This window comes from Trachymyrmex septentrionalis, unplaced genomic scaffold (assembly GCF_001594115.1).
Source record: "Trachymyrmex septentrionalis isolate Tsep2-gDNA-1 unplaced genomic scaffold, Tsep1.0 scaffold153, whole genome shotgun sequence".
NCBI classification, from domain to species: Eukaryota; Metazoa; Arthropoda; class Insecta; order Hymenoptera; family Formicidae; genus Trachymyrmex; species Trachymyrmex septentrionalis.
The window spans coordinates 224,654-232,109 of NW_017304684.1; the positions used below are offsets into that span (position 1 = coordinate 224,654).

The following is a 7,456-nucleotide window of genomic DNA, read 5'->3' on the forward strand; positions in this document are numbered from 1 at the left end:
ATATATATATATATATATATAATAATTCATAATTTCATTAGAAATGTACAGATTATGTAGAATTATCATTGTGTTTTATACACACTTTTAATCAAATTACATATATATATAACATTATAACAGTTTACAATGCTAAAATGATATTTTATTCAAATAAAATGCATTTTTATATTTAGCTTACACATATCTTCATCAATTAAATAGTACTTTATAAGAGATACAAAAAAGGCTTGTGAAATTTCGAAAACACACTGAAGAGGCGATGGAAGTAGATTTTAGACAAGCATCAGAGATGCTGAGAACATATTGCAGTTTGCACAGTATAATCCATCAATATTCCACGCGTATTCACGCATATAGAAAAAGCAGATGGATAATTTATGATAACCGCGGGATTTTTCGGGACGTCACGGTATACAACTCAACATTACTCAATGTGTGGCACAATGTTTGTTTACATACTGAGAAAACCTCCGAGGAAACACGCGTTTTCTCACGTCGCGGGATCAATCCCGTAAAAAGAAAATGTACCGCGGTCGAGAAGAGGCTTACCGGAACTGGCAATACCCTCAATTTACAAGAAATGCGCGACGGTATTTAGAATTCATTCATCATTTGAGAAATTTGACGCAACGATATCCACCTATACGACGCCATTTGCTTAAACTAATGGAACGGGATAGGGGGGGAGACTCAGGGACTGCGCACAATAAAGGAATAGAGAACAGAGAATAAGAATTTCAACATATGTATTCCACAATACATGATTTCTGATAGGTTGAAATTCTTGTATCAGTTCCCTGTTCCCTATTCCATTCATTGTGCGCAACCCCTTAAGGCACAGTATAGCTACAGTATAGATAAGAACTATGGAGCATAGAGAATAGGAGGCCGAACTTACATGGATGAAGCCGTCAAAAGTGGTCATCTGAATTAGTTCGATCGAGATGTCGCTTTCATTTCACCACACCATTCTCGCAGTTTGCATGGTAAATCATATCAATTTTACATGAAGAATGCTTCATTCTTCATGTAATTTTAATGACAATTTACGTCTTTCTGTTAGGGCATATCCACACAAACTTACATAGCCGTATAAACGTATGCATAACAAAAATTATCTAATCACATTTTACGTACGTCTTTATAAGAGAAATGCGATTGGATAATTTTCTTTATGCATACGTTTATGCGGCTATGCAAGTTGTGTGGATATACCCGTACTGTCAAAGCATGATATTAGAGAATAACATTTCTATTCTAAAAGTCTGAGCACAAGAAGAGTGTAACTTATTTAGAGATTTAAGTTATAGACGTAAGTAACGCACAAGCTTTAGTGTATGACGTATGATTTATTGCCGTCTTTTAAGCCCAATATCCATGATGCTAGAAATTGGTCCGAGATTTCAGACAATGAAAAAATTAACAAATCACATTTGAATAATTTGATCACATGACCATTGCAATTGGTCTATTCTTTTTTCATCCGAGACCACGGACCGATTTCTAGCATAATGGACACAAGGCTTTAGCGGGAAGCACAGACTCTTGCATAACGCTTGCAACACGTAATGCATAAAAAATATATCAATCGAAGTCCTCCATTTCTTTCCTTTCCATGAAATAAAGAACTTTAGTTGATTCAATTTCTTATGCCTCTTGTATTATGCGTTATGCAAGAGTCTGTGCTCCCCGCTTTAGTGTTACGACAATTCTTGTGCTTAAATCCTCAAGTTACGTCAAAAAAAATCTGAGAGAGGACATGACGGCCCAAAACCTGTAACTGCAAATGCTGTCGCGCACTACTGCCCTCTGATAAAGTAGATGTAAACTACATAGCAACGTCCACTTTTCTTAGGGTACATCGTCTATTTTTTAAGGCTGGAGATGATAAATCGATATTTCGGTTGTATAATCATGCTACATGTACTATAGTGCGCAGCAGCATTTTGTAACATACAGTATGGACACTGAGCGTCGGCACCTTTAATGTTGTAAGTCTCAAGTCACATGACTCGCCACCATGTTGGAAAAGCGCTTATAAATTTGAGTTTTTATAAAGATACAGAATTATTTTTTTTTATAAGATAATTCAATTATGTCATGAAAATTATTTATAGCGAGTATATTTTAAAACCAGAATTATATAATAATGTAATGTTAACGAATTCATTATATAAAGATATATTCACATTAATAATAATAATAATATTAAACAATAATAAATAATTAAAAATAATAATTGATTAAATACTATATGAAAATTGTAATTAAATGTGTAATTAAAAGTTGTTATTTAATAACATACGTACACACACACACACACACACACACACACACACACACACACACACACACACACACACACACACACACACACGCACGCCCGCACGCACGCCCGCACGCACGCCCGCACGCACGCCCGCACGCACGCACACATACAAATGCATACTTTATTACGAGAATATTTTATCGTATACAAATATATTAGTCTGCACAATATAGGGTCTCCGAAAAAATTTGATTTAATTTTTTTAGTAAAACTTAATTTTATTATCTTTTGCCATATTTTTCTCTTACAAATTAAAAAAAAAATTAAGCTTTGTATCATGGCTCTCATCCGTGATATTCATGTTTGGCCTGATTTCCTTACCATAAATCTCACACAATATTGTAGGCAAAAGGGTTAAGTATATTTTATGGGAAGGAGATCCAGCTAACCTAAACTAACCTGCAATTTGAACTTGCTGAAGAGAACCACATTCCTGGTTAAAAATCGACGCATGCGCACTAAAAATTGGGGACCACATAGAAAGTTCAGCGTCCATACTGCATGTACTTATATTGTAACATCGATGTTATAACTTCGGTGTGCCATACAAACGTAGTAATTGAAATTAACGACTATTCAGGTTAGGAAATCTATCACATCGATGCACTGAATTATACATATACTGAAATAGGTATCGAAGAAAATTCGTGGCCACAATTGATCAGCCGCCATTTTAGTTGGAATGATATTTGAACGAATCAGAAGAGTTCGCGCGTGCTCTGCGAGCGATGTATCGATCGATGATGTATCGATCGATAATGCATCGATCGATAATGTATGGAAATCTATATGGACATGAATGGTATGTAAACCAAAATAATATCACTTCCATTTTATTAGTATATTTAATAAAATAACATTAATAACACTTTTCATATCCTACATCGTTAACATATGTGAAGGAATTGATACATTTAATACAAAAATCTATGAAACAAAATGCCCTTTTTACTTCTCTGGCCACACCCAGACACACAGCACTTCATGTTGATGCTTGCACATTTTACAGTCACGCGATTTTATATATATATATATATATATAATCTCTCAAAGTAATCTTCTAAATATAACCCCACACATGATGATTTTGCTGACATGCATCTCACTAAAGAACACTAAACGTAAGTGCGCGTAAGCACCTGAAAGCTTTTGTTTCGTTCTTATATTGACCAAATTATAATGGCGCTGATCAATTGTTTTCTATGTTTTACAGCGGAGATGCGCATTTCAGTGTATATAAGGTACGTTCGGAATTGTAAATCTGAGATGCGAGCTAGCAGATGGCGAGCTTGATCACGTGATCTTCGAGTAATCCGGGTGCTAAAAATTAATATTTCAAACGATACAGAACTGTAAACTGTCTTTTAAGGTTAGATTATAAAATGAAATTGTTTATTTTTATGATATAAATAAAAATACTCTATTAATTGAAAATATCTTTCGCTTTACTGAAAACTGATAATAATCTTATATACTAAAAATAGATCGTTACATATGAATGTAGCAGACTCATATGCAAGATGTTCTTAAAAAAAAATACTACATTATAAATAAATTTCAGCAATTTGAAATTTATAAGTTATATTACTTGATTTATATTCATTAGAGTCTTTAATATATTAATACAGTTTGATTTTATTTCATTCTATACGTGCAACATAAGCTTTGATCTAAAAATTAACTAGCAAATTCTTTATTTTCAAATACGTAACCTCAAATTCATAAAGAGGAAAAGAATTAAAAAGTTACTTTCCTCGTTAAATATATTGATACTCCATCAATTTCTATTTGATAGCATTTGTTTCAGCATTTGTAGACCCAGACATTATAACACTTCAAATACACTATTTGTAAAATAGAAGTATTAAAAGAAATGAATGTATGTGTTAACGAATCAGTTGGATACATTATCGTAAATATACAAGTTATGAATTTAATTTAGGCGCGAAAATCTGCATTAGCTCTGTGAGCTCGATCTTTGAATCCGGAGTGGATCAAGCAGCTCGATTGACTCTAGAAATGTTAATACCAAACGCAAATGAGATGACATGTAGCAGAAAGATGCGAGTTGCCGACCAATTTTCGAGGTAAAAGAGCAAATGGATGCCTCCGATTTGCAATGCCGAACTCACCTATATAGTGCATCGATAGCATAGAAACATGAGAATATGTAAGTGAGAATAGAATAAATATTTTTTGCTTTAATTTCATTAAAATCGGTGAGAATGGTAGAATTCTTAAGTATTACCCTTAGGCCTTGCGCACAATAGAAGGAATAAGAAATTAGGAATAAAGAATAAATGATTCTAACCTATCAAAAATCAGATACATCGGAATACACGGTTTCTGATAGGTTGAAATTGTTTATTCTTTATTTTTAATTCCTTATTCCTTCTATTGTGCGCAGGACCTAAGGGTAATACTTAAGAATTCTACCATTCTCACCGATTTTAATGAAATTAAAGCAAAAAATATTTATTCTATTCTCACTTACATATTCTCATGTTTCTATGCTATCGATGCACTATATAGGTGAGTTCGGCATTGCAAATCGGAGGCATCCATTTGCTCTTTTACCTCGAAAATTGGTCGGCAACTCGCATCTTTCTGCTACATGTCATCTCATTTGCGTTTGGTATTAACATTTCTAGAGTCAATCGAGCTGCTTGATCCACTCCGGATTCAAAGATCGAGCTCACAGAGCTAATGCAGATTTTCGCGCCTAAATTAAATTCATAACTTGTATATTTACGATAATGTATCCAATTGATTCGTTAACACATACATTCATTTCTTTTAATACTTCTATTTTATAAATAGTATATTTGAAGTGTTATAATGTCTGGATCTACAAATGCTGAAACAAATGCGCTTTACTTTTATCTTATTTTATTTTTTTTAGTGATATAAATGTCGAGATGCGTGCGCAGAGAACAATAGGTTGCCCCGATATTTTGCCTCTCATTCTGCCAAACCCAGTATATACTATAGAAAAGTTTATGGATGCTGGGTCTATCTTCGATCTGTTTTCTATTCCTGCACTAGACTGCTCTAGAACTCTTTTTCTCGCTTTCGACAAATATCAAAACTATGGAGACACATTCACATTTTCATTATACACACACATATATTCTCACACTCTTGCAATTATACTTCATGTCTTATACTCATTTACACATCCATACTCCGCGATCAGATGGCGCGCTCTCACAAACACTATACTCAATTTCCCATCTAGATACACTCTCATTTTTATTCATTCTTTAACCGTTCTCAGATATGACGTCATCATTTTACATTGTCGGAATAAGATATTGTATGTGCTAATAAATAAACGTTATTACTTGTGAATACAGGGGGTGACGATCATTATCTACATTTATTATATATAGCAATTCGCTACAAAACGTGTATATATCTCACTTTAAATTCTAAAAGTGTACACTAGTTTAGCCATAGAAAATAAATCTCTTAGGATGCGTTTCGAATTTTGTATAAAGCGCGTAGACTACAGAAAGTCATTCTAAATTACGCGTTTCGAAAGCATTTCGAAAGTGCTACGAATTCTCCAGATTGTACTAACCGTACTGAATTTTTAGTACTCCCATGATGTAAGAGGTAAACCATTCACACAGATGCGCAGTGAGTTGAAAGTAGTGGGGAGATCTGTCAACCAATCAATTTTTGAGTTCATTTGCAGAAATTCACATGATTCATTCTGCAAATAAGTACACTGCAAATTAGTATGTTACAAGTTTGATTGGTTGAACTCCGTCATTATGCGCAATGGTTCACTTTATATAATTCCACCATTACTTCTCTCAGCACATTGACTACTTCTCTTTTGATTTGAGGCAGTTGATGCAACTGATGCGTTTATGCAGTCTATACGCTTCATGTGTAATTCGGAACAAATATTCATGGTACTGTGACCCTTAAATGGATCGAAAATCTTTCTAAGAACTCTCATAAAAAGAAAAACAAACATTATATTATGACGAAGAGGAAGTCGAAACAAATAACTTGAAGCCTTGAAAGTTGTTTCTCTTTTATATTATAATTAGTTTATTTTATCTTAATTAATTATGAATTTTTAAATTTAAAAGTCAATCTTTTCAAAGTTTAATGTTATGTTACGTTATTATATTAAATACTTTTAACTAACAATTAAAAATGTGTTATAAAATATTATTATTATTATTATTATTATTATTATTAAACTTATTGAGTGCACTATTAACAAAATACATTAGATAGAATAGTATTATTTGGTATCACGTATCAGTTACACTACACTAGGCTAGGCGACAGTTGAGCAGCTGATTTGAAACCGTACCTGTTAGAATAAGTGAATTATAAAAAAAATTCAACAATTAATAAATAAAAAATAATTAATAAATAAAAACGATTAATAAATACGCAAATTACTGTAAGAACGCTGAAGTAGAAAGAAATGTTATAACAATTAATAAAAACAATTAATATTACAATTACATAAATACGCAAATTACGGTAAGAACACTGAAGTAGAAAGAAACATTATAACATAACATACAATACTCATAAACAACAACAAAAAGAATTGTATAGAACAGTTGATCTGACACCAAAATTTTGACGTAATGTATCGAGTAATTTCAGAACGAAATACAGAAAGTTGCGGTAGAGAGCGTAAAGTAGATGGTATATTATTATAAAATTTCACTGTAGTGTAAGAGAAGGCGCCCTGAAATTTAGATTTGTGATGAGTAGGGCATGAAAGTTGATATTGCTGACGAGTATCAGGCAGAGCACCTGTATGAGAGTCAATGTTAAAACGGATTAGCTCACGAAAGAGCTAGGATATCTAGGAGTAAATTGAAAAATATTTTTTAAATTATATTATCATATTACAATATTATACAATAATATAATATTGTATAATATATAATATTATATTAAAACTTTAAATACAAAGCGCCTTCCCGGTCCGAGTGTTAAGATGTTGAACTACTATCTAATATACATTCAATTAAATTGAATTAATATTTCAGAAATAAATTGAGAGCCGATGAAATTATCGGATTCACACAATCAATCTGAAACAAATAATCCCCCCAAATTCTCCCAAATCTTAAAAAACTG

General features: G+C 32.6%; 1 protein-coding gene across 3 annotated transcripts in view; it reads right to left on the reverse strand.

Moving 5' to 3' along the window:
* The window catches only part of LOC108745874 (phosphorylated CTD-interacting factor 1), a 4,762-nt gene extending 4,115 nt beyond the window's left edge, over window positions 1-647 (reverse strand). Inside the window, exon 1 of one of the 3 annotated variants that reach the window (XM_018482271.1) lies at window positions 553-647. The gene's annotated coding sequence lies outside the window, so the exon portion shown is untranslated. Of the gene's footprint in view, window positions 1-181 lie in introns of all 3 variants that reach the window. The other 2 variants (XM_018482270.1, XM_018482269.1) reach the window with 2 other exon arrangements.
* Between the last annotated feature and the right edge of the window lie 6,809 nt (window positions 648-7,456).